Below are 23126 nucleotides of genomic sequence, written 5' to 3'. Positions count from 1 at the left end.
ACTTACCTGCTCACCTTCTCCCTCCAGAGCATGCTCCCTGTTGTTAAGCAGTGTTTCTGAAATACAAATCCATTGTGCAACTCTTGCTTAGAAACTACAATGGCCTGCTCTCTCCTTCACATTTAGGCCCTGCTTAACCCTCTAGTTACCTGCATTTGCTCATTCTTGGCTTGTTTCACACCAAACAAGGCTGCTCCCTGGTACGCTCCTCTCTGCTGAATCCATGCCTTCGTAAGAGCTGTACTGCAGCCTGCAAAGCACCTTGCCCACTCCCTTTTTCACCAGTCCTTCCCACAGGCCCCACTCAGGTGCCCATCCTCTGAGAACCCAACCCAGCTTTCACAGGAGGAGTGAGCCGTGTGCCCAAGCTTCAAGAACACTGTGTGTGTTTCTCCAGGCGAGCACGCTTACTACATTGGAGAGAATGGGTCCTTTCCTTGTCTGCCTTCTCCCATGGACCGGACACCCTTCAGTGAAAGAGACGCATCTGTACAAGAGATGCATACAGTGAAATGCATCTGTATTTTGTGCACACTGCTTGGATATATAGTATTGGCCCATGAATGATGGGTGAATGGGTGGGTGGATGGATGGATGGATGGATAGATTCATTCATTCACTCACTCATTCATTCAACACTGCAGCAGTAACCTTCTTTGTGGGACCGCCAAAGAGGAGATAGATAAGGACCAGAATGTTCTGTGGCCCTAGCAAAAGCAAATTTTTCTGGGCGGATGTTAAAGTATTCCAGTCCTGCTTTTCTTGCTTTATTTTTCCAAGCAATAAGGAGAACATGACAATATTCTTTGCCAGGGTTGTACTTTCTACCTCTCCTCTGCGTGAGGGTATTCCTACCTAATTCTGAGAGAGAAAATGAAAACTTACCACTAGTGATATAAAAAGCATATTTATTGTTAAGTGATATTTGTATTTTGGGGATTTTTTTCCTCAGTAGGAAAATTTTCTAAATACCTTCACATATACCATTTTGTTTTATCTTTACAAAAATCTCACTAATTAAGTAGGTGATGGATCATCCTTCCCACCAGAGATAACTGAGGTGTAGTAAAAGCCTGATGATTTTTCCAAAGTCACACGTCTGGTTAGTGATAATGCTGGGACCAGAATAGGAGTCCATGTGTTCCCACCAGACTGGGAGATTGTTCAAAAGAACAAGTTCCCAGGAAAGATCAAATAATTGCTGGAAAAGCACTTCCGATCTCCAGTGAAAACAGATCTTTCCAGCTGAGTGCCCTCCCTAAGGCCTAAAGAGTATTATCTGCCAAGTAGCTCTTCTTTTGTCTTCTGCATAAACCACTGCAGGCTGAAGGCCACTGTGAAATCTGTGAGAATCAAGAGCAGCCATCCACTGCAGAAATATATGTTATGAAACTTAAGGAATAAGTCACTGTCCATCTAGAGAGAAATTAGAGAATGCTTTTTCTGAAATCTCTGCTAGAACACAGGTGTGTCCTAGGGCCCTAACGCAGATATGAAGCTTTGTCCCCAGTGCTAAGACGAGACAGCTATTTTTGCTGGGCCAGTATAATATTTAACAGCAAACATTTAACAGTAGGATAACGGCTGCTGAAGCTGCATTTGCAGCTGCAGCTGCATCATTCCTCTGGGGAAGGCAAGATGGCTCTTCTCCAACTATTCATGAAGGGCGAGAGTTGGGAGCAGAAAGAGAATTTGCTCATACTTAATACTGCGCGGTCCAATCTCATGTCCCATGTGAGACGCCCAAGTCAGAAGCTGACTACAGAGACAGCTCATTGGCTTAGAGACCCAGGGTTCATTCTACAAGATCTTTCAGTCCTTCTTTTTTCTATAATAAATGAAGTCCTATGCATTTTATTGGGAGTAACACATCAACAAATGAAGGGCTATGGATGTGGTCCACCTTACTGATTTGCTGCACCAAGGAGACTGCAGTCACTCCAGATCTTAAACATATTCATAATTGTGTTTGGAGCAAAGTTACCATTGGAATCAAATTTTCACAGCACTCGTACCTATCTCTGGGATCCTCTTGTCCTTTTTTGCATTTACTCTGCTCTGTTCCTTCTTTCCACTTATCTTCCTTTCAGGGTCTCCATGGGCTGTCTTTGCTAACCAAATGTACAGGAGTTTCCTTGGTCACAATTAGAAAATGAGCTTCCAAAAGAAGAGGCATCAAGGGCCCTTGGCACAGGACACAGGAAGGGACTGATCACGTGAGCTGTCTCAGTTGAATCCCTCATTTCTCTGATGCTGTCGCCAGAATTACTCAAAGTATTTCCTTTTATTTTCATGTAAAACCTATTTATGCAGCTGCTTCAGGGATCTGTTATAAAACATGTGGAGGAAAATCATGAAGTAAAGAAATGCAGGGATACAGATACAGGAAGCCACATTTTTGTTAACCTTGTTGTTTGGAATTCTGATCAAAACTACCATATAAAAGATTCTAGGCCAGGCACAGTGGCTCACACCTGTAATCCCAGCACTTTGGAAGACCGAGGTGGGCGGATCACGAGGTCAGGAGTTTGAGACCAGCCTGGCCAACATAACCAAACCCCATCTCTACTAAAAATACAAAAATTACCAGGGCATGGTGGCACACACCTGTAATTCCAGCTACTCAGGAGGCTGAGGCAGGAGAATTGCTTGAAACCGGGAGGCAGAGGTTGCAGTGAGCTAAGATTACACCACTGCACTCCAGCCTGGGCAACAGAATGAGACTCCCTCTCAAAAAAAAAAAAAAAAAAAAAGATTCTTATCAAGCCCCTTTGTGATCTCAATATTTATAGCACTTTCTCAAACTTGGGGTCATGTGTGACCAAAACACAGGACAAATTGTAACTCATTGGTTGCTCGGGTATTTGTAAGTATGGGGACCTTGTCACCCAGACTTCTCTGTCCCTTGTTTATGTCCTCTTCAGTAAATGGGAACGGAGCAATAACTAGTTTCTAGTTTATTTTTGACATAAGATGGTAAATGATATATTTCCATCTTTGTGTTTGGCTTTTAGCCTTTGAATTTAAACTTAGTTCTTCAAAGAGTGGAACAGTTCTGTTCAGTTGCAAAGCCTGTTAGGGCCTTTTCCCACAGAACATGTGTGAATTCTTCCCTTTGTTGGAAGCTGAGATACATGATAAATTCTCCCTCTCCCACTTACTTCATAGAAGACTTGCAATAATAGGCCAGGCATCAACTTTAATCATCTTTACTCTGGGGTTTGGGGGTTGGAAGTTGCTGAATATCATGTTAATGAATAAACCTGGCCCTCAGACCCAGAGAAATGGCTGGATGTTAATATCAGTGTATATGCTTTTAGTATCATTAACAACATGATGTATTACAATTTCTTAAGGATATTTGTTTCTACACTGGAAGACGTTGATTTGCCACTCTGAATGCCACCAGCTTTTCATTCTGAAAGTTGGAGAATGAGCATAGACTTTATAGTCAGATAGACCTGGATTTGAAATCTGATTCTGTCACTTCCTAGTAGTTTGCTCTTAGGGAAGTTCCTTAACCTCTCTGAGGTTAGATTTTCTATAGTAAAAAGGATTAAACAAACAAGTAAAATGTAGACCATCCCACACAATGCCTGGAGGAGAGGAGGCTCTCAAAAATTATTTATCCCTGTTTACTTCCCTTCTTTTCAGTTGCAACTTCTGGAAGAGGGCATGAAGGCTACGGTTTTCCTTAGCATGGGGTATTGTTTTGATCACTATCATTCCTACAGAAAGAGCAAGACATTTCCAAGGGAGCCGTAAGAGGCAATGTGGCATAGCCTAGTGAATCTTAGAGTGTGGCCCAGGACCAGCACAGCCAGCGTAACCCTGGGACTTGTCAGAGTGCAGGACTCAGGCCTCGCTTCAGACCAACTGCATCAGAAATTCTCAGGGTGAGGCTCAGCGGCCTGTGTTTTCACAAGTCCTTCAGGAAATTCTCATGCTCATAAAGTTCGAAAACCACTAGTGTAGTGAAAAATACACTGGACTAGTTTCTTGCACGTTCTGCTGAAACGAGAGGTGGGATTGAACCAAATGTCCTCTAAGATCTTTTCTAATTCTGGCATCTTGTGGTTCTAGTTTTAAGCCAGCTGTATCACCATTTTCTTAGAATGACCATGTTCTTTAAAAAGGAAAAAAGAAAAACCTCGTTTTTATTATTTCAAAAGTAACACACTCTTACTATAAAAAATGAATATAAACAAAATGAAAAAACTTAAACCCATCCAAAACTCAGCATCCAGAGATATTCTTTTATGCTGTGCTCTTATTGTCCTCCTTTTATGCAGATGCACATGTATGCATTACTCTCTGTGTACATACATAAACATCTCACCGTAGCCATTAGCATCCACTGAGTGTCTGCTCTGTGCCAGGCACAGTTTTGGGCATTATGGGTATACCATCCAGCAGAGCCTCTACTCCCACTGAGCTTTCTTTCTCATGAGTGGTGGTAGATAATAAACAAGAAAACAAATAACTAAATAAAGAAGACCATTTCTGAGGGCGTTAAATGCCATGAAGCAAATAAAACAGTGATGTGAAAGAGTGACCAGGCAATGGCCAATTCGAATCTGATGCCAAGAAAAACCTTTTTTTTTTTTTTTTTTTTTGAGACAGGGTCTCACTCTGTCACCCAGGCCAGAGTTCAGTGACACGATCGTGGCTCACTACAACCTCTGCTTTCATGGCTCAAGGGTTCTTCCTTGAGCACCTCAGCCTCCCAAGTAGCTGGGATCACAGGTGCATGCCACCACACCCAGCTAATTTTTGTATTTTGTAAAGTAGGGTTTCGTCATGTAGCCCAGGCTGGTCTCAAACTCCTGGGCTCAAATGATCTACCTGCCTCTACCTCCCAAAGAGGAAAAACCTTTCTGAGAGGTGGCATCTGGGTTGAGACCTGAGAAGGAGCCAGCTATGTGAGTATTTTGGGGCAGAGCATTTCAGGCAAAGAGGAAAGTTTGTGCAGACTCACTGAAGTAAAACAGAGCAGGGTGTGTTCAAAGAAGAGCAAGGTGTGCAGTATTGCTGGGGAGGAGGCATGAAGAGGGAGCCACAGAAGATAGGGCCAGACATATAGGCCAGGGCCACAGCAGGATGACCATATCGTTTAAATTCATTCCAAAGACAATAGGAAACCATTTTAAGCCTGGGAGTAGCTTTAAAAAAGATGACTCTGACTGTCCTAGAGGGTATAGAGCACAAGATTGGAAGCAAGGAAAGTAGTTATGTTTCTACCTTGTGTTTTGTGACTTGTGTATTTCCCTTCACTATTTCATGAATATTTTTCAGGATTGTTAATGTCCTGCTGTGTTATCATTTTTAACAGCTGCATAGGAATCTGGTATGATACCGTACTTTGCTAATCCTCTGACTGCCTAGATTGTATCCAATTTGTTTATTATCATGAAGAGCACTGAAATGAGAGTTGTTAAATCTTTCGGCACATTTTTGTTCTCAGGATAATTCCTAAGAGGGGAAGTCCTTGACCAAGAGTAGGATTCATTTGAAGACTTTTTCTTGAGTCTATTAGTTGGCTTCATCTGTATTTATTTAACTGAGCATTTTCAATTATTTAAAACCTTTAGTTGATAAACTTTTACCAGGTAGGGGCCAAAGTGAGATACTTCCAGCACTTTGAGAGGCCGAGGTTGGCAGATCACGAGGTCAGGAATTCAAGACCGGCCTGCCCAACATGGTGAAACCCCATCTCTACTAAAAATACCAAAATTAGCTGGGCATGGTGCAGGCACCTGTAATCCCAGCTACTCGGGAGGCTGAGGCAGGAGAATCATTTGAACACAGGAGACGGAGGTTGCCATGAGCTGAGATTGCACCTGTGCGTTCCAGCCTGGGCGATAGGGTGAGACTCCATCTCCACAACAACAAAAAACAGATGGTCAAGTATCAGTAACTTTCTATCAGTAATTTATAGTAGTTCGCATAATCCACATTTTACAGGGAAGAAGCCAGAATCTTTTTAACCACTTCCTCAAAATAGAAACCTTCATCTTAATGATGGCTTTCTACACTTCTGACACCCTGAGGGAATGAGAAAGGAGGAGAACAGGAGGAGGAGAGAAGTGGAAGGAAACCTGCCTTGAAACTGATGAAGTGAAATTGAAACCATTAATAGAAAAATCTCTTCTGTTTCTCTCCCACATGCCACTCAAATAATGAACTGCCCAGTGGCGGGGCCTCTCATGAGACTGGGCAGGCGGCAGGCAGCTCCAGTGGGACCACAGCATCCCCAGGCAGAAGCCAGAACCCTGCCAGGGCTGTGGGCATGTGGCCAAGTTGCAAGGAGACAGGCTTCCTGTATGTCCTCCTTGAACCCCATTCCAAACTCCATTTGTGTTTGTCTCATATCATCATCTCCATTTCCTCTCAACAGAGCCTCCGCATCTCCCATGCATGTGCATCTTGCCAGAGCCCTGCACTGTCCTCAGTGAACAATTTAAACAGATTGTCTCCACCCTCCGTGCACTGCTGGTGCCGAAGGACAGGGCAGGTTTCAGGTGCCCAGTGGAATCTGAAGAGCTTTTGACACCTTGTAGGTATCTTTAAACCTAAAAGAACAATAGCTACATGGTCATTGGTACTTTGCCCTGGGGACACTTCAGTTCAAAATAGGAGAGTGATGGGAATGGACAGAGTTAGACCTTCGGCTTCATGTAGAGATGGGGAGAGAAGCCATTCTTGGCAGGAGAAATGCGTGGAAGTGCGGGTGACAGAGCCACCATTACACAACTTCCCTTAGAGCAGGAGGAGGGAGGGCAGCTTCACACCAGAAGGCAGAAAGCCTTTCCCTCCCCTCCCCTCCCCTCCCCTCCCCTCTCCTCTCCTCGAAGTTCGTTATTCTACTTTCTCATCCTCATCTGAAAGTATTGCTTAATAAAGGCCAGCTTTCACAGGGCTCACCCCTCAGTGTTACCTTCTAAAGCCCCACCTCGATGTTTCCTCTTTCAGGCAGGGAAGCATCACATTCATAGCATCACCAGGGCTGGGTGGGCACTTTAGGACTTTGCGCTGAAAATGAGGATGATGCCAATGCTGACCCAAGCCTATCACCAGATGAGGTGAGTTTTGAGCCACACCTTGCTCAGACAGCGAGGGGTGACCAAGGAGGAAGAGCAGGTGGCTGGTGAGCAAGCATGCTGATACTGCGCTGGATTTTCCCACATCCTCAGAATAGCTACCTTTGACCAGGGAGGAGCATCTCCGATGGATGTGCGATTCCCCATTACTCCTCCTCAGTGAGCAGCTTTGCCTGGCTGCAGCCATGAGCCTTGGGGGCACCTGACTCCAAAAACAGATGTGAGTTGAGGTTGTAAGCCTTCAATCTCAGACCCCTGCAGGGGAGGAGGTAGCATCACCAGTGGACCTATAAAAAGTACAGATTCCTCAGATTCCTGAGCCTCACCCAAACCCCTGGGGTGCGTGTATTTCCTGGTTCAGGTAGGCATGGTTCTTTGGGGTATATGCCTGGGAGTGGAGTTCTGCTCATGGGATAGGTGCATCTTCATCTTCACTAGTAATGTAAAATTGTTGACGTCCTGCTAGTGGTGTGTGTGGAGCTCTTGTTCCACATTTTCACCAGGACTTGCTCCTAACAGACTGAAAATTATGCCAGTAGCATCACTTTATGTTGAAATTACAATATAGAAATGAAGGATGACAGTTTGTGGTGGCCGTTGTGTTGTTTGGGTTGAAAATGAGTGAGAGTTTTGTCACCTGGCCTAGCAGGAAAGCAAAAATGCTCTGTTTCCAAAGAAAAAAACTATTTATTTGTTTTGTTATAGGAAAATAGTCAAAATTAAGGAAAATTTGTGGCCATTAGTGATGTTGTGAAATGTATATTTGGTCACTGTTTTCTGGCAAACAGCTCCTAAAATCCTTGGAATCTCCAAAGTAGTAAACGTCTTCAGGATGGGGACTGGTCATGGGAAAGAGAGGATTAGAGGATTAAGGTTCCAGCCTTATCTCCCAGTCTTCGGGGAGAGAAAAAGGGACTGAAGGTTAAGTTGATCACCAGTGGCCAGTGATTTAATCAATCATGCTTATGTAATAAGGCCTCCATAAAAAGCCAAGAGGACAACGTTTGGAGAGCTTCTAGGTAGCTGAACATGTGCAGGTTCCTGGAGGGTGGCAGGACGCAGAAGGCGTGGACGTTCCCACGCGCCTTCCTCCGTACCTCACCCTGTGTATTTCTTCATCTGTATCCTTTAAAATATCTCTTATAATGAAGTAGTAAACATAACTGTTTCCCTGACTTCTGTGAGCTGCTGTAGCGAATGAGTCAAACCCAAGGAGGGGGTTGTGGAGATCCTGATTTATAGCCGCTGCGTTAGAAGCACATACTACAACCTGGGGCTTGTGACTCGTGTCCGAAGTGGGGAGCAGTCTTGGGGAACTAAGCCCTCAACCTGTAGGATCTGACACAATCTCCAGGTAGATATTGGCACCAAATTGAATTGAACTGGAGAGCAGCCAGCTGTGTCCACTGCAAAATTGCTTGCTTGTGTCCACTGCAAAATTGCTTGCTTGTTTGCCTGATATGTGCGGAAACAAAATCCACACATCTGGTGTCAGAAGCATGTTGTAAGAGTGGAGGAGAAACTAAGTTTGTTTATTCCTCTATTCACACCATTATTTTAAAGAGTCAAGTGTTTGAGGCACGAAAGAAATAGTGAAAAGAATGGATGATTAACCAGCAACCATGTTAGAACAGAAACAGATTTCAAACAGTTGAGATAGTTAAGAAAAACAAAGTTAGGGAATAGTTTAGTGGGTTTGGAAAAGTAGAAATTGGTATAAATAATCAGTCTCTTCTATAGGAGTTATGCAGATCCACTAATTGTTAGCAATATTTTTATTTTAGCAGTGAACCTGTATAGAAAATACAAGTCTTAGGGAGAAGTAAGATGGCTAGAAAATGACGAAGGGACTTAGAGGGAAGTGCATTTAGTGCGTCCAGATTAAAGAAGAAACCTGGTGGAACGGTGAACACTCAGAGTGTGTAGGCTGGTTATACACAGGACCATTTTGTTTCACTTGAGCTGGAAATCAGCATGTCGGGTCAGCCTTTGTCACAAAGAATTATGGCAGAGCTGTTGCCTGGGCTTATTCCACGTGTGTAGCATTGTTACTTGCTGGGTCAATTTGGATTGTTTTGAGCCGGAACTGGGACAGAGCATGAACTCACCATGAGCTCTCAGGGACAGGCCAGTTCTGCTTAGTACTGGGACAAAGTGCTTCTGCCAGAGCTGCCGATTAATGACTCTTTCAGGTGGAGGAGCAAGAATTTCCTTCCTCTAACTGTTCTAAGCCTGTATATATGAGTAGAGCTGTCATTGCTGAAAAAATAAGCTGTTTTCTAACCCAAAGAATGTGTTAATATTACATTTTTCATGCAAAACTGAAGTGTAACTGCCACTTCTGCGTCATGATAAAGGCTTCCCATTTGACTTGACAACGCAAACCCCTCCACAGCTGGAGGAGAGCGGTGGTGATCCCCTGTGACCTCACATTCATCTGCACCTCTAACCCTAGCCACTCCTTCAGGATCCTCTTGGGACATCGGTCTGTTGTTGGATTCCACTTGTTACATGCCCTTTCCGGGGGGCATTCCTGTCTTTCTTCTGATGACCTGCATTGCGGATGTCTATCTGTGGTGTTACCTGTCCTCATCATGTTTAGGCAGCCACTTACACAACTGTGCAAGCCTGTTTCTCACTCCTACCAGCCCCAAATGGTATAAAGTTTTTTGTGTGCCAGGGCTCTCAGATAATGTCACTTATATAGTTCCATAGTAAATCACCTCTGCAACCATTTATGGTTTCAGATCTTTATTCTCACATGTTACAAAAGCTATGGCTTTGCTAGAGTTGGGGATGATTTATGAGGTATGAATTATGCATAGCTAGCTAGCTAGAATGGATAGTCATTGGTCCACTTAGAAAGTCATATCTTACTTAGATACTCCCCTGTCCAGCCACCTGCATGCAGTCTCTTTCTACCCTTGGCCTCTTGATCTGGCACCCCCCACCCATGCTTCTCTTTTCTCCCCAGTTTCAGTATGTGTCTATCAAGACCCAGTTTCACTCCTGCATAATACTGGATAAGTATCAGTTGGATAATATGCAAACCCTTTAGCTTATAGGTCTCAGATTTAGCCAGATCTGGGTTAAAATGCAGTTAAACCTAGCAGTGAGGCCTTAGGCAAATAACTTTACCTCCCTTCATTGATGATGATGATGATACCCAGCACAGGCTGTTGATGGATCAAAGGAGATCATTTGCATATTGCACCTAGCAAAGCTTTAGGCACCATAGTGAAGGCTCAGTAGAATGGACTCATAGTTGTTTAAGATCTGGCTTCTGACTGCTTCTCAAGCTCAGCCATGTACCAGCTGCACATTTCAATCCCATTAAACTATAAGCTCCTTTTGAGCAGGGAGCCTGTCTTCTTCAGCCTTAGCACCCAGAGCCTCGAAATATGCTTGGCACATATTTGAGTGCTCCATAAATATAGACGTAAATCAAATACGCCGTAGGAACACTGACGGTTCTTTGAGGGCATCATGCTGTTCCACACCTCTGTGCCCTCAGATATGCTGTTCCCTTGCCTGCAGTGCCCATCTCCTCCCTGCCTGGGCTGATGTCCAGTCACTTTCACAATTGCTGACCTGGATGAATTAGAACTCCCTCTGTGTCCCCTCTCCAACCTGAGTCCCTTGATTTACTTGTCTGTCTCCCTCTTAAGTATATATTAGCTCCCTGAGGACTTAGGCCGTGTGTACTTGACTTTATAGCCACAGCCCTTAGCACAGTGCCTGTCACATAAAGGGGTTCGAAATATGTTTGTTGAATAAAGGCTAGAGCTGGGGCTGAATATAAATAAAAGGATATGTGCAGAGAAACAAAAATGCAAGGGAAATGAAACAGTTGAAAACTGGTGATTTGTTACTATGGTGATTTCTGAGTAACTTTTGTTTGGGGTGTGGGGGGGCGTTTCTTTATTCTTGTTATTGTTTTCTTCTGACTTCATCTCCAGCAGCTCAGAAGGAGAACAGCTGTACCTAGCTACCCTGTAGGGTAGAGCCAGAGAGAAGTGGAGCCTCCCTGTGATGAGGGAGGAGGGTCAAGACCACAGCATGACACGAATGTCGGGGTTGGTTGAGCCAGATCATAAGTGGTTCTTCATTTCAGCAACAAAGGGAAGTGGAGGACATAGGTCTTCTGAAAACTGTAGTAAGAAAGAGTTCTTTAAACCATAGGGCAAAAAATTAAATAAAAACTGTAGGACACAGCAACGCCTAGCTCTTCTCACATCATTAAAACTCTCTTAATGTGCCCTGCTCAAGGCTCTGGCACAGCAGGGGGCATCTGAGCATTGAGAGCCAAATCTGAGCACTTGGTCGGGTCATTCCATGAGTCCTCATAATTCCTGAGGTTCAGCTGAGAGCCAAGAGCTGTCTGTCTGTCTGTGGACTCAGTGGTTCTGCTCAATGTGTGCGAAAGGTCTTTGGGCTCCTTCAGCATTAGTGTGAACCCTGGAGGGCTCCTTGTTGAAGCTCACATTTTTTTTTTCTTTTTTTTTTTGAGACAGGGTCTTGCTTTGTCACCCAGTCTGGAGTGTAGTAGCATGAACATGGCTCACTGCAACTTCAATATCCCGGGCTCAAGTGATCCTCCCGCCTCAGCCCCCCAAGTAGCTGAGACTACAGGCACATACCACCATGCCTGGCTAATGTTTATATTTCTGTAGAGATGAGGTTTCTCCATGTTGCCCAGGCTGGTCTCCAATTCCTTCAAGTGTTCCACCCGCCTTGGCCTCTCAAAGTGCTGGGATTACAGGCGTGAGCCACCGAGCCTGGCTTGTCCCTTTAGACCCAGGGCAACCCTGCCTGATACCAGCATCCTGCAAGCTTCTGGGGAAAAAGGGAAGATTAACTGCTGTGCCATCTTTAAGGAGTGAACCTCAGGGTTAATTACTCTGCAAGACAACACTTTAAAAAAACATTGTACTCTCTACCTCATTCATAGGCAAAGTGAAAAGTAACTATTAAATTGCTTTACCATAACTTTTACAAGCAGTAGTGTTTGCAGAATGTATGCTGGTATATAAACCCAATGTTCCCTTTTTTGGATTTGTTAAGAAAAACCTGACTGGGTTTCCGTCGGGTGTTAAGTAGGTCATCCACAAGTGGTCTAGCCCATGTAGCCCATGTTCCTCCCACACAGAGTAGCCACAGCTTGTCATCCCAAATACTGTTTTTTATGTGCTGCTGGGGAAAGCATCACTGACTTCCTTCCGGTGATTCCACGTTCTCTTCCTCTTACTGATCTTCCTCCTTTAATTTCCTCTGTGTCTCTCTTGGCACTCGATTTGCATTCATAAATGCAGACCTCTAGTGAAAACTTTACTGAGACACGCACGACATAGTCAGCCACCCTGGGCTCACCCAGAGTAAGGAAACCAACATCAGGGAAGGCAGAGACCACCCTCCTTTCCTTCAGGCGATAAAGTGTAGGAGGAGGCTAGCTAGAGTCTGCCTTTCTGCATCTTTTGTTCCCGTCCTCCTTCTCAGTTCTGTCCCCATAGAGGCCATGGAATTAGATAAACTATGCTTTCTGACTGCCTACTTTATCTGCATTCACACCAAAACAGCTGCAAGAAGCTTTGAAATTCTACACCACGGCAGGGGATGCAAAAGTTATCCCTGCTGTTACTGCTGATTTCTGGCAGCCTGAATAAAGTCCCAACACAAAGACCCAGGGGCTGGGGGACTGGGCTTCATGTTATTCTTCAAAGGAAAGACACCAGCCTCTGTCCCAAAAACACAGTGCAAGTGGCCTCACAACCAGATTCTCAGGCTGGTAGATTTAGATTGGGCTGTGACTTCATAACCAGATAAATGATCAGCGAAAATGGGAGACATGGAGACCACAAGCACCATGCTATCAGCTCAGAGGTGAAAGAAGTCAAGTCTCCTTCTTCAAAGTCCTTTCTGTGTCTTTAAAGGAATTGGATCTTCTTGACTGGAACTAGTGAATTAAAGAAAGAGAAAAAGAATGCACTGTTTTTTGAAAGGATGAGGCCACATTTGCAGAATCATCTGGCAAGGAACCTCTATAGAGACTGGGAAGATTGGCAGAGCGGGTTTTTGTTCGGCCTTGGAGAGTGAACCTCCTCGGCTTTCATTCTCAGCGGTCCTCGTACTCGGGGAGGGGGCATTGATGACGCCTGTTCAAACAGCCGCTTTGTACTAATGTGTTTTCTTGTGGCTCTGCCAGGTGACACCCTGACCCTTGGGCCCTCGGCCAGTTCTGCCACCACTATTCCTTAAACAGGCGCAGCCCAGAAAGCCAGGCTCTGCCACTGTGGCCCAGATGTGACACTGACCTTCCTGTTTCTCTTTGCTGGTTCATGAATAGAAGTCCATGTTTTTGTTTTTCTTTTCTCTTTTTCTCTGGTTGGTTGGTTTTATAGAATGAGGGTAAGGAGGGTAGAAAGATACTCGATTGGATATCAACATCAGGAAGAAACATGTCTTCTGTGCCTAGTGTTTCTGAAAATTTTCAGATCGCATGAACTAGTGTTGCCTACTGTTCTGTGCCCTGCTTGGATTGCCCCAGGTTCCAGGGACAGTGGCTCAGAGTCAAAGCATTAAAATGCCCAGCTGAGTGTCTCAACAGGAAAGGGTGAAGGCAACAAGAGCGAGGGCAGGCCCCCTTCCCTCCCCACCAATCGGCATCCAAAGAACAAAAGTGCTTTGTTTCATCCTCTCCACCTTCCTAGAGCCAAGCCCATGCGTGGTCTTCATGACCTCACTCACAGAGAGCTCCTGCAGACTCCTCAGGAATCAGATTGCCTTGGTTAGATGCCAAGGTAGACTTGAATGAGTACCGTCGTTCTGAGTTTAGTGAGTATCCCCAAGTACCTACGACGTGTGGCCCAAAGGTTCTCAAAACCCCACTAATCCAGCCACCCTGTTTTTGGTTCGGTTATCCCAGATTCCACACTTGTCCCCTACAGGGTCCTCTGCATGTGGCTTTGCCTTTTTTGTGCCCTTAATTAGATTTCTATTGCTGTTCATCGATGTATACTCACCGCCCGCTCCCCACACTGCTCGCTTTCCAGCACGGATTAGTTACGAGAACATGCTCAGCAGCCTTACTGTCCTTTGGTACCTTTCACCCTTCACATCTGCCTCTCAACAGGCTTCAGAATCAATCACTCGCCCTCTTAATTTTTCAGCTGACAAAGTGTACTTCATCAATGTGTGGTTGTTTCAACTTACATATACATTCAATCAGTAATTGATAATATTAAAAGGAACTTTCTTAAAGAAAAATAAAGGTGATTTATTCTCATTATAAAAAGAGTACGTTCTTGGTATAGACAAATCTGAGAAATAAAGACGCAGAGAGCAAAGAAAGAACAGTTGCCCATAGTGTTATCAGCTGCACACCACCATAATCTCAGCATGTTTCCTTCCAAAGAGTTTTCTAGGCATTTGTTATATAGTTGCAATCATGTGATCCTTCCTAATATAACATGAACATTTTTCCATATTGCTGATAATTTAACTAAACATAAGTTTTAATTTCTGCTTAACTTGTCTTTATGGGCATATCTTACAATTTACTTTAGCCATTGCCCTCATGCTAAACAACTAACAAGTTTTCTAATTTTTCAAATGATAAATAATACTTCATGGAACCTCTTCATGTCATTTTTTAAAACGCATGTCTTTAGCACACATTTACAGGTTCAAGGACATGCCCCCCGCACCTCCTGCCACCTGAAACCTTTTTTTTTCTTTTTGAGACAGAGTCTCACTCTGTCACCCAGGCTGGAGTGCAGTGGCACCATCTCAGCTCACTGCAAACCTCCACCTGCCTGGTTCAAGCGATTCTCACGCCTCAGCCTCCCAAGTAGCTAGGTTTACAGGGGCCTGCCACCACACCCATCTAATTTTTGTATTTTTAGTAGAGATGGGGTTTCACCATGTTGGCTAGGCTGGTCTTGAACTCCTGGCCTCAAGTGATCTGCCCACTTCAGCCTCCCAAAGTGCTGGAATTACAGGTATGAACCACCACACCTGGCCGGGTATACCCATTCTTAAGAATTTTTTGTATTGCCAAATTGGTTTACCAGATGGTTTTACACTGATTTCTGGTCTTCTATCAGCAATGTAAGAGAGCAATTTTCATTTCAAGGAAACTTCATCACTATTGAGTATTCTTATTTGTTTTAATGTGTGAATTTAGAGGTGAAACATAGTATCTCACTAAATTGTATTTCTCTGATTACTACCAAAGGCAGTATTCTCTCATATGTTTCACAAATTGTTTTTCCTTTTTTTGTTGTCAATTTATGTTTCTGTTTGCCTAAACTTAAGAGTTTCTCTTATCTGTATAAATTTCTTATATATTAAAATATTAATCCAAGAGAGTTGAAAACGTATCTCCACAGAAAAACTTGAGCATGAATGTTTGTTGCACTATTATTCATAAGAGCCAAAACATAAAAACCCAAATGTCCATCAATTGATAAATAGGTAAACAACATCTGGTATATCCATACAGTAGAATATTTTTTAGTCACAAAAAGGAGTGAAGTACTAATACATGTTACATGAATGAACCCGGAAAACATTATACCAAGCAAAGGAAGCCAATCACAAAAGGCCACGTATGGTGTGACTCTATGTATATGAAATGTCCAGAATAGGCAAATCCACAGAGACAGAAAGCAGATTAGGGTTTGCCAGGGGCTGGGGAGAGAAGGGAGTGGGTGGCGATTGCTTAATGGGCATGGATTTCTTTCTGGAGCGATGAAATGTTCTGGAATTAGATAATGGAAATGGTCTCCTTTGTAAATGTACTAAAACCCATTGGACTGTGTGCTTCAAGAGGGTGAATTTTTTGGTGTATGAATTATATCTCAATTTAAATATAATAAAAATTTTAAAAATATTAACTACAAGGGGCTTTTCTATGGTCCAAAAAGGGTTGGGGGCAGGGGGTGGAGCCTGAGAAAACTTTACAACCTGTGCTCTAATTCTTTCTGAAACCTTTGGCATAGATAGGGTTAAAACATATTATCCTTGTTTTTATCACCATTTCACTCTTGTCTTAACCCTGAGATCCAGAGCAAAATGAATTTAAGAAGAAAATGTTCTTACCCTTTTCTTGGAGCCTTTCCATGGTTTGGTGTTAAAACCTCATTTGGCCATTTAGGTTTGGGACTGGTTCCAACATTCAGTTGACTGCAGTCTTAAATCTCACCTATGGGGTCTGATGCTTCCATTTCTCTTTTATTGAGTGCTTTTGAATCTTCGGGCTGGAGAAATGGCAGGCTATGCAGAAAGGAAGGAACATGTTTGTTGCAGGGATGTGAGCAGCTGCTTCTCAGCCTGGGGGCCATTTGAACAAGAAAAGCCAGAAATGGGGACCCACAAAATTATTATAGGTACCAGCAGTATGGCTTATTCTTAAAGTAACATGACATTTTAAGAGTGATTTATATTAGTTCAGTTCCCTTGCTGTACAGTATGAGACAAGGTTCATCCTCTTCCCCCTCCAGAGAGGCTTTCAAAGTCATGCGTAAATGATCGAATGGGTCCAACTTCACTTATTTCTGAAGCAAAACTTGGGTTTGATTTTTAAGTAGGCTCTGTTCTTCCATGATTGCATGTGGCTAGTGTCTGCATTGTGTATATTCCCACTTTTACATCTATCTTCTCACCTCAGAGACTGTAATATTTTAATACTTGCATTTGGCGAGGGGCTCTCCCTCACAGGCTCCACCAAGAGTAGAAAGCTGTTATTTTGTGCTTGGTGGAGGCATTATATGTGTATCTCAGTTTATGCAGTAAATATGTTCCAGAAAGTTTTGCCTGTAAAGCAAATCATATTTTAAGTGCAATAGGAAAGCTGATTTTTATACCAAGGAAACCAGTGCCAGCTCCTTCATGATTCTTATAAATACCCTTGCCATGACTAGGAAAGATGAGGAAATTAAGGGCTGCTTCAGTGTCATTGGCCCAAATAGTCATTAAGATGCCAAACCACATGAAGGATGTGTGATCACTGCACCTAGTGTGGTCCAGCACCTCTGCAGAATCCACTGTCTTGGGGGAATGGAATCTGAATTGGGGATGGAGGTGAGGCCTAGTCCCTGAAATCAGTGCCTCCATTAGTAATGTATATTAGTGAATTCTCACACTGTTGTGAAGAAATACCTGAGACTGGATAATTTATAAAGGAAAGAAGTTTAATTGACTCACAGTTCCGCATTGCTTGGGAGGCCTCAGGAAACTTACAGTTATAGCGGGAGGCAAAGGAGAAGCAGGCACCTTCTTCACAGGGCAGCAGGATGGAGTAAGTGCAAGCAGGGGAAATGCCAGACGCTTATAAAACCATCAGATCTCGTGAGAACTCACTATCATAAGAACAGCATGGGGGAATTGCCCACATAATTCAATTACCTCCACCTGGTCCTGCCCTTGACACATGGGGATTATAGGAATTACAATTTGAGGTGAGATTTGAGTGGGGACACAGAGCCAAACTGTATCATAATGTGTGAGATATTGAGCTCTGTGGAACCAGTTCTTCCCTATAGGATTTTTCCCTCAACACCTCCAGCCCTCACACCCATACCCTTGCATGGACTGGCCAGGATTCCATGGTCAGGAGACAGCTCTAGTATAGAGACTTTGTGTGTTGGCCATGGAATCAGGCTGTCTGATTTCAAATCCCATCTCTATGACTGACATAGCTGTGGACAAATTCCCCAGCCCCTTTTTTCCTCCCTTGTAAAGTGTGGGGAATTAGTAATACCTATGTTTTAGAGTTGTTACTAGATTTTAATGGGACAGCATTTTCCAGTGTCCAGCCTGTACCTAGTCTACAGGGAACACTGATTGGATATTGGTCATGACTGCTGAAATTGGAGCCATCATCCCCATGGTGCCCATCCCACCAAAACATGTATTAGTTTTCTGCTGCTGCCTAACAAAGTACTGCAAACTTAGTGGCTTAAAGCAACATCCATCTGTTAGCTCACATTTCTGTCAGTCACAAGTCCAGGCACAGAGGGGATTCTCTGCTCAGCAAAGCCGAAATCAAATGTTAGCTGATTATGTTGTTGTTTGAAGGCTTGATTAGGGAGGAATCCATTTCCAGGTTCATTCACGTTCTTGACCAAGCTGTTCTCAGCTCTGACGACCCATGTGTCTGGCCACACAGCCCCTTCATCTTTAAAGGCAGCTGTGGAGAATCTCCCTCATAATGAAGGCCTCTTGCAGTTGTAATCTACTTTTCCAGGAACTGGCATACCTTTCAAGGGTTCGCCTGATTAGGTCAGGTCCACCCAGGATGATCTCTCAAAGTCGGCTGTGCCGAATAACATAACCCACTGATGGAGTGACTACCCCATCATTCATAAGTCCTAGGGATTTACAGGGCACGTACACTGGGAGTAGAAGTCCTGGGAGACAGCTCAGAATTCTCCCTACCACACTGTCATCAGCAAGGCACACATTTTCACTCCCTTCTTCCAGTTGGCAGCAAAGAGAGGACTTTCCCACATTGGCAGAGCCCTGCATGCTTTTTTTCATAGCTGGGCTGGGACCACTGGCTGAACCCAGCACCAGTGCTGAAAGTGGTTCAGCCCTCAAGTATTAACATCTCCAGAGGGCCAACCCAGCAGTGTCTTTTTCTCTGCTTCAGTACCTTGGGACATGCTTGTGATCCCGAGAGTGGCCAGCATAGCCCTGCTTTCTGTCCAGCCTCCCCAGTCCTCCCTGAGCCTTTTGTCCCGGCTGTCCCCAGAAGGCAGCACTGCCTGCAGTCTCTCATGGGGTGTCAGGATCATCTGATGCAGTGTGCTACAAAGGAGAAAAGCCCCATTGTAAAGGATCGAAAGGTGCTGGGAAATTAGGAAATTTGGGTGACAGGTTCTGTGGCCCAACCTCATTGCTGCTGATGTGGCTACTCAACTGTCTCTGAATGTCCTCCTGCTCCCAGTAATGACATGGGGGAAAGCTAAAGAAGGCTTTCGTAGGCTTTCAATGGATTAACTCTCTCCACTGAAAATGTAGCAAAAGTCCTCAAGTGGATTGTTATAGGTGTTTCTAATTTTACGAGGATCAAGAGCCCTGTGCCATGAGTCTTCTATCCTGAAGTCAAATAATTTCAGATGTGTCTCTGCCACATCTTATCCTTTTCCTAATGCTATTCCTGCTGACTGAAAAAGTGTGTTTGCTTGATAAGCTTCCAGTTTTTGCTTTTTTCCTAGAAAAGTGTGAAACCATGCAGTTGATCTGCATTTCAGCTTTACATTCTTTTTTCAACTGCCCCCATCTCAGTTGCTTGCATTTGGTTTCTAGGTTCTTAGTTCATTTCCCTTCCTTGTTCTTATACTTCCATTATGATACCAGGAAACATGCCACCTCTAAGTATGGGCCAAATGTGGCTTTACCTGTCCCTCTCCAAAGTCTGCTGGGGGCTGTCAGGAACCGGGATTATGCCTAAGGGCTGTCACTTCTTCACATCCACCTAGGTTGGCTTCTGAGACAAAAGAGCTTAAACCGCTGAAATTAAAGTTATTTGTTGTCAGTTCCACTTCCTCTTCCTGCCATTCCTCCTCTGCCTGCAAGTATATGTGTCTCAAGAGAAAGTAATTTGCTTGTACAGAAGACTGCCAGTGGCCTTTTTCCCATTTTGATACCTAGCTCCTGCACACACCTGAAATCTTATCATACGTCCTGCAAGCTTATAACTTGGGCATACTGGCATTGCTTTATTGATTGGCGCATGAGGAAATATGAATGTGTTTGTGTTTAATGTACATCTTGTAGACTGGATTGTGGTCTGTTTACATCAGGAGGAGGGAGCGTATGTTCAACCATACTCATCTTGGATCGAAGCACCCTGTGCCTGTGGTAGTAAAGGATTGAATCTATCCTTTAGGTCAGCTTCCGTCAATCACTACAGGGCTATGTGAAGAAGCGTAGCTCCCATAGCATGTTAGCAGAAAGGGCTGTGATCTGTTGATCTGTTGATAATGTCTGCCCTGCTCATGGGAGCAGGGTGCAGCGTTCCTTGAATCCTGTCTGGCAATTCTTCCCAGGTTGCTTAACACTATTGGCGCATCTGAAAAGAACCACAGGACTAGGGAAATTTTAAGTAGATCAAGTTTTATTTCCATGGTAGAAACAGGGCCCCTCCCTTTGCAAAAGGATTGGAGAATAGAGGCTTCACAGCTGTAATCCAGACACCTTGACCACAGGCTTGGGATCCAATTAGTGAAAATGCCTTTCACCAGTTTTTCTAGGCATGCTAGCCTGCAGAGGACTATAGCCATGAGTTCATGGCGTGTGATGTTTTCCTGATCAGAGTAACTCCAGGGCTCCACATCCACAATGGCCTCATTCAGTGTTTCCCAGTGCCCCAGGGATCTACAGCAAGTAAATTAGTGCATTCTATGTCACGATGCACCTATAGCATTGGACATAAAAGCCACAGTGCATAACTCTGCATAATAAAAGATATTTTTATTTTAGCATGAATGATCAAAACTTTGCCTTGTAGCAAGGAGCCTGGGCACACTGAATACAGCTCATGTAGCGTCTTCTGACTCTTCTGTCACGAAGCAGTTAGCCTGACTGCCCCACGGGGGAGGAAGAAGACCACAAGTTCCTATATAAATATTTTCATTGCTCATAACTTCTAATGACTTGAAACTGCAGTTACTGATTTATTTTCACTTCTTCCTTTGTGTCATTGAAGAGAAGAGAGTAAGCAAGATCTGTATAGAAACGTTAACTCCAAATGTCGAATGCACGAAGTGGTGACAGTGCTGTCTCTTCTATAAAAGAGATTGTTTTCTCCAAAATAATTTTGATTATTTTGTAATTTATTTATTTAACTAATACTTATTAAGTGACTACTGTGTGCCAGGCACTGTTCTGGCCACGCGAGATACAGCAGTTAAAAAATTCCTGCTTTCAAGAAGCTGATGATTTTTCTTCTCTGTTACTTCATAAAATTATAAATAAGCTGCTAGTTGCTTATTATAGTATATTTCTTTTTTAAAGTGGATTTTGACAGATTATTTTTTCTTAGTTTGGTTAAATGTAGGATCCTGCTTTCTTCAGGGTTCTGATATGGGGCTTATTTTGTTTTGCTGGAGTTGGAAGAGTAGTTTGCAATGAGCGTTCTCATTACTTCTAGGTTCTGTTTCTCTATCACAGTGCACAAGCTTCTAGAGAAAAATCGGAGGACTTCTTGTCACACTTTAAAACTGCCTGCTTCTACCTAGCATGCCTATTCTCCTGAAGAAAGCATGCTGGGTTGTATGTTAATCACATCCATGTAAGGGAAACAGCTGTTAAACTGCTTCAAAGATGTAGATATAAATTCTGTCCTTTGTGTAAATCAGGATTTCTTGACCTTGACACTATTAACATTTGGGGCCAGGTAACTCTTGTTTGTAGGAGGCTGTCCTGTGCATTGCAGGAAGTTTTAGCAGCATTCTTGGACTCTACCCAGTAGGTGTCAGGAGTATCCTTCCCTCTGAGTGTGACAACCCAAAATGTCTCCAGACATTGCCCAGTATGTCTCTTGTAGGGGAGTGGTAAAGCTACCCCCAGCTGAGAACCACTGGTGTAAGTGATGTGAGTCTGTGATTCGAGTCTCACGTTCTCTAATTACAGTAGATCAGTGAAATTCCTGGCGGGGCGGGGGGAAACATCTGGGACAGAAGTGTTTTCTGTCTGGTCTTTGCCAAAATGTGGAGCAACTTTCCACCATGAAAGAGTTAATATATGAGCAAGTTGTCAGTCTGATGAAGCAACATCAACAACAAATGATGAAATTCCTTTAGTGCATCATGCCTTGGAAATAGCTTGCATTTCCTATTGGAAACTTGTTAAAATCATATCCATTTACCATAAGTTACAAAGTATGTTGGACACAGTATACTGTAAGTTAATCTCAAATGACTTAGGAGTAAATGTGTTCCAGATTTGGTGAGCTCAGCTCAAGCAGTAGGCGTCTCTTTTCCAAACATTTTCATTCTCAAGAACTGACATTCAATTTAATAAGTATTTATTGAAATGTGTAATATGAGAGAGCTTTAGAACAGTCTGATACTGCTCCCATCACCCAGTCCAGCAGAAAAGCAGTGCTCAGAAGAGTGCCCAGGGAGCACTCTTCTGATGTGGCACCTCCTGCATTGGTTTGCAAGATAGTATAGGAAAGCGTGCCTTCTCCTTCGCCGCCTCAAGCCCTTCCCATCCTGTGCCAGCTGTGCCCTCCCCAGTGAATAAATGTTATTAAACATGATGTCATGTGTTTCTTATTTGATTCTTTAGTCCCAAATGGGCTGGTTTGCAGTTTTGGCAGGGACCTCCCCTGGCCTGTTCTACCTGATGCCTGTCGGCTTGATGGGGTATTGCAAGTCCAAAGGGGGACCATTTAACCAACTTGTATTTTTGTATCTTCTTCACTTCTCACACACATACCAGTACATTTTAAAATGCAAATTTACACTGCTGATAAAAATCACAGGGGAGGGGCCTGGCATGGTGGTTCATGCCTGTAATCCCAGCACTTTGGGAGGCTGAGGCGGGCGGATCACCTGAGGTCAGGAGTTCGAGACCAGCCTGGGCAACATGGTGAAACCCTATCTCTACTGAAAATACAAAAAATTAGCCGGACGTGGTGGCAGGCGCCTGTAATCCCAGCTACTTGGGAGGCTGAGGCAGAGGTTGTAGTGAGCCAAGATCGCGCCACTGCACTCCAGCCTGGGCGACAGAGTGAGACTCCATCTCAAAAAAAAAGTCACAGGAGGGATCGGCTTTGGTACAGAGATAAAGAAAGGGTAAAAGAGAAACATAATAGGCTCCAGAATCTTCACTCATCTGGTTACTATTTATTGTTCCAGGCACTGGCAGTGTAACTATGATGAAAACAGACAGTGTCCCGCTTTCCTGGAACTTGCAGTCCATTGGGCAATGAGACAAGTGGACGGGCCCTGTTATAATATGGTGCCAGGGGTGCCAGAAGGAGGGAGATGGGGATGCTATGGGAGCGCTTGGGAA

At 43.9% G+C, this 23126-nt stretch overlaps 1 protein-coding gene across 8 annotated transcripts in view; it reads left to right on the top strand.

Moving 5' to 3' along the window:
* Positions 1 to 23126, top strand: part of FYN (FYN proto-oncogene, Src family tyrosine kinase) — a 207483-nt gene that overhangs the window by 125031 nt on the left and 59326 nt on the right. The window lies entirely within an intron of this gene.

This window comes from Chlorocebus sabaeus, chromosome 13 (genome assembly GCF_047675955.1).
Source record: "Chlorocebus sabaeus isolate Y175 chromosome 13, mChlSab1.0.hap1, whole genome shotgun sequence".
NCBI classification, from domain to species: Eukaryota; Metazoa; Chordata; class Mammalia; order Primates; family Cercopithecidae; genus Chlorocebus; species Chlorocebus sabaeus.
This window is presented reverse-complemented; position numbering and strand designations above follow the sequence as displayed.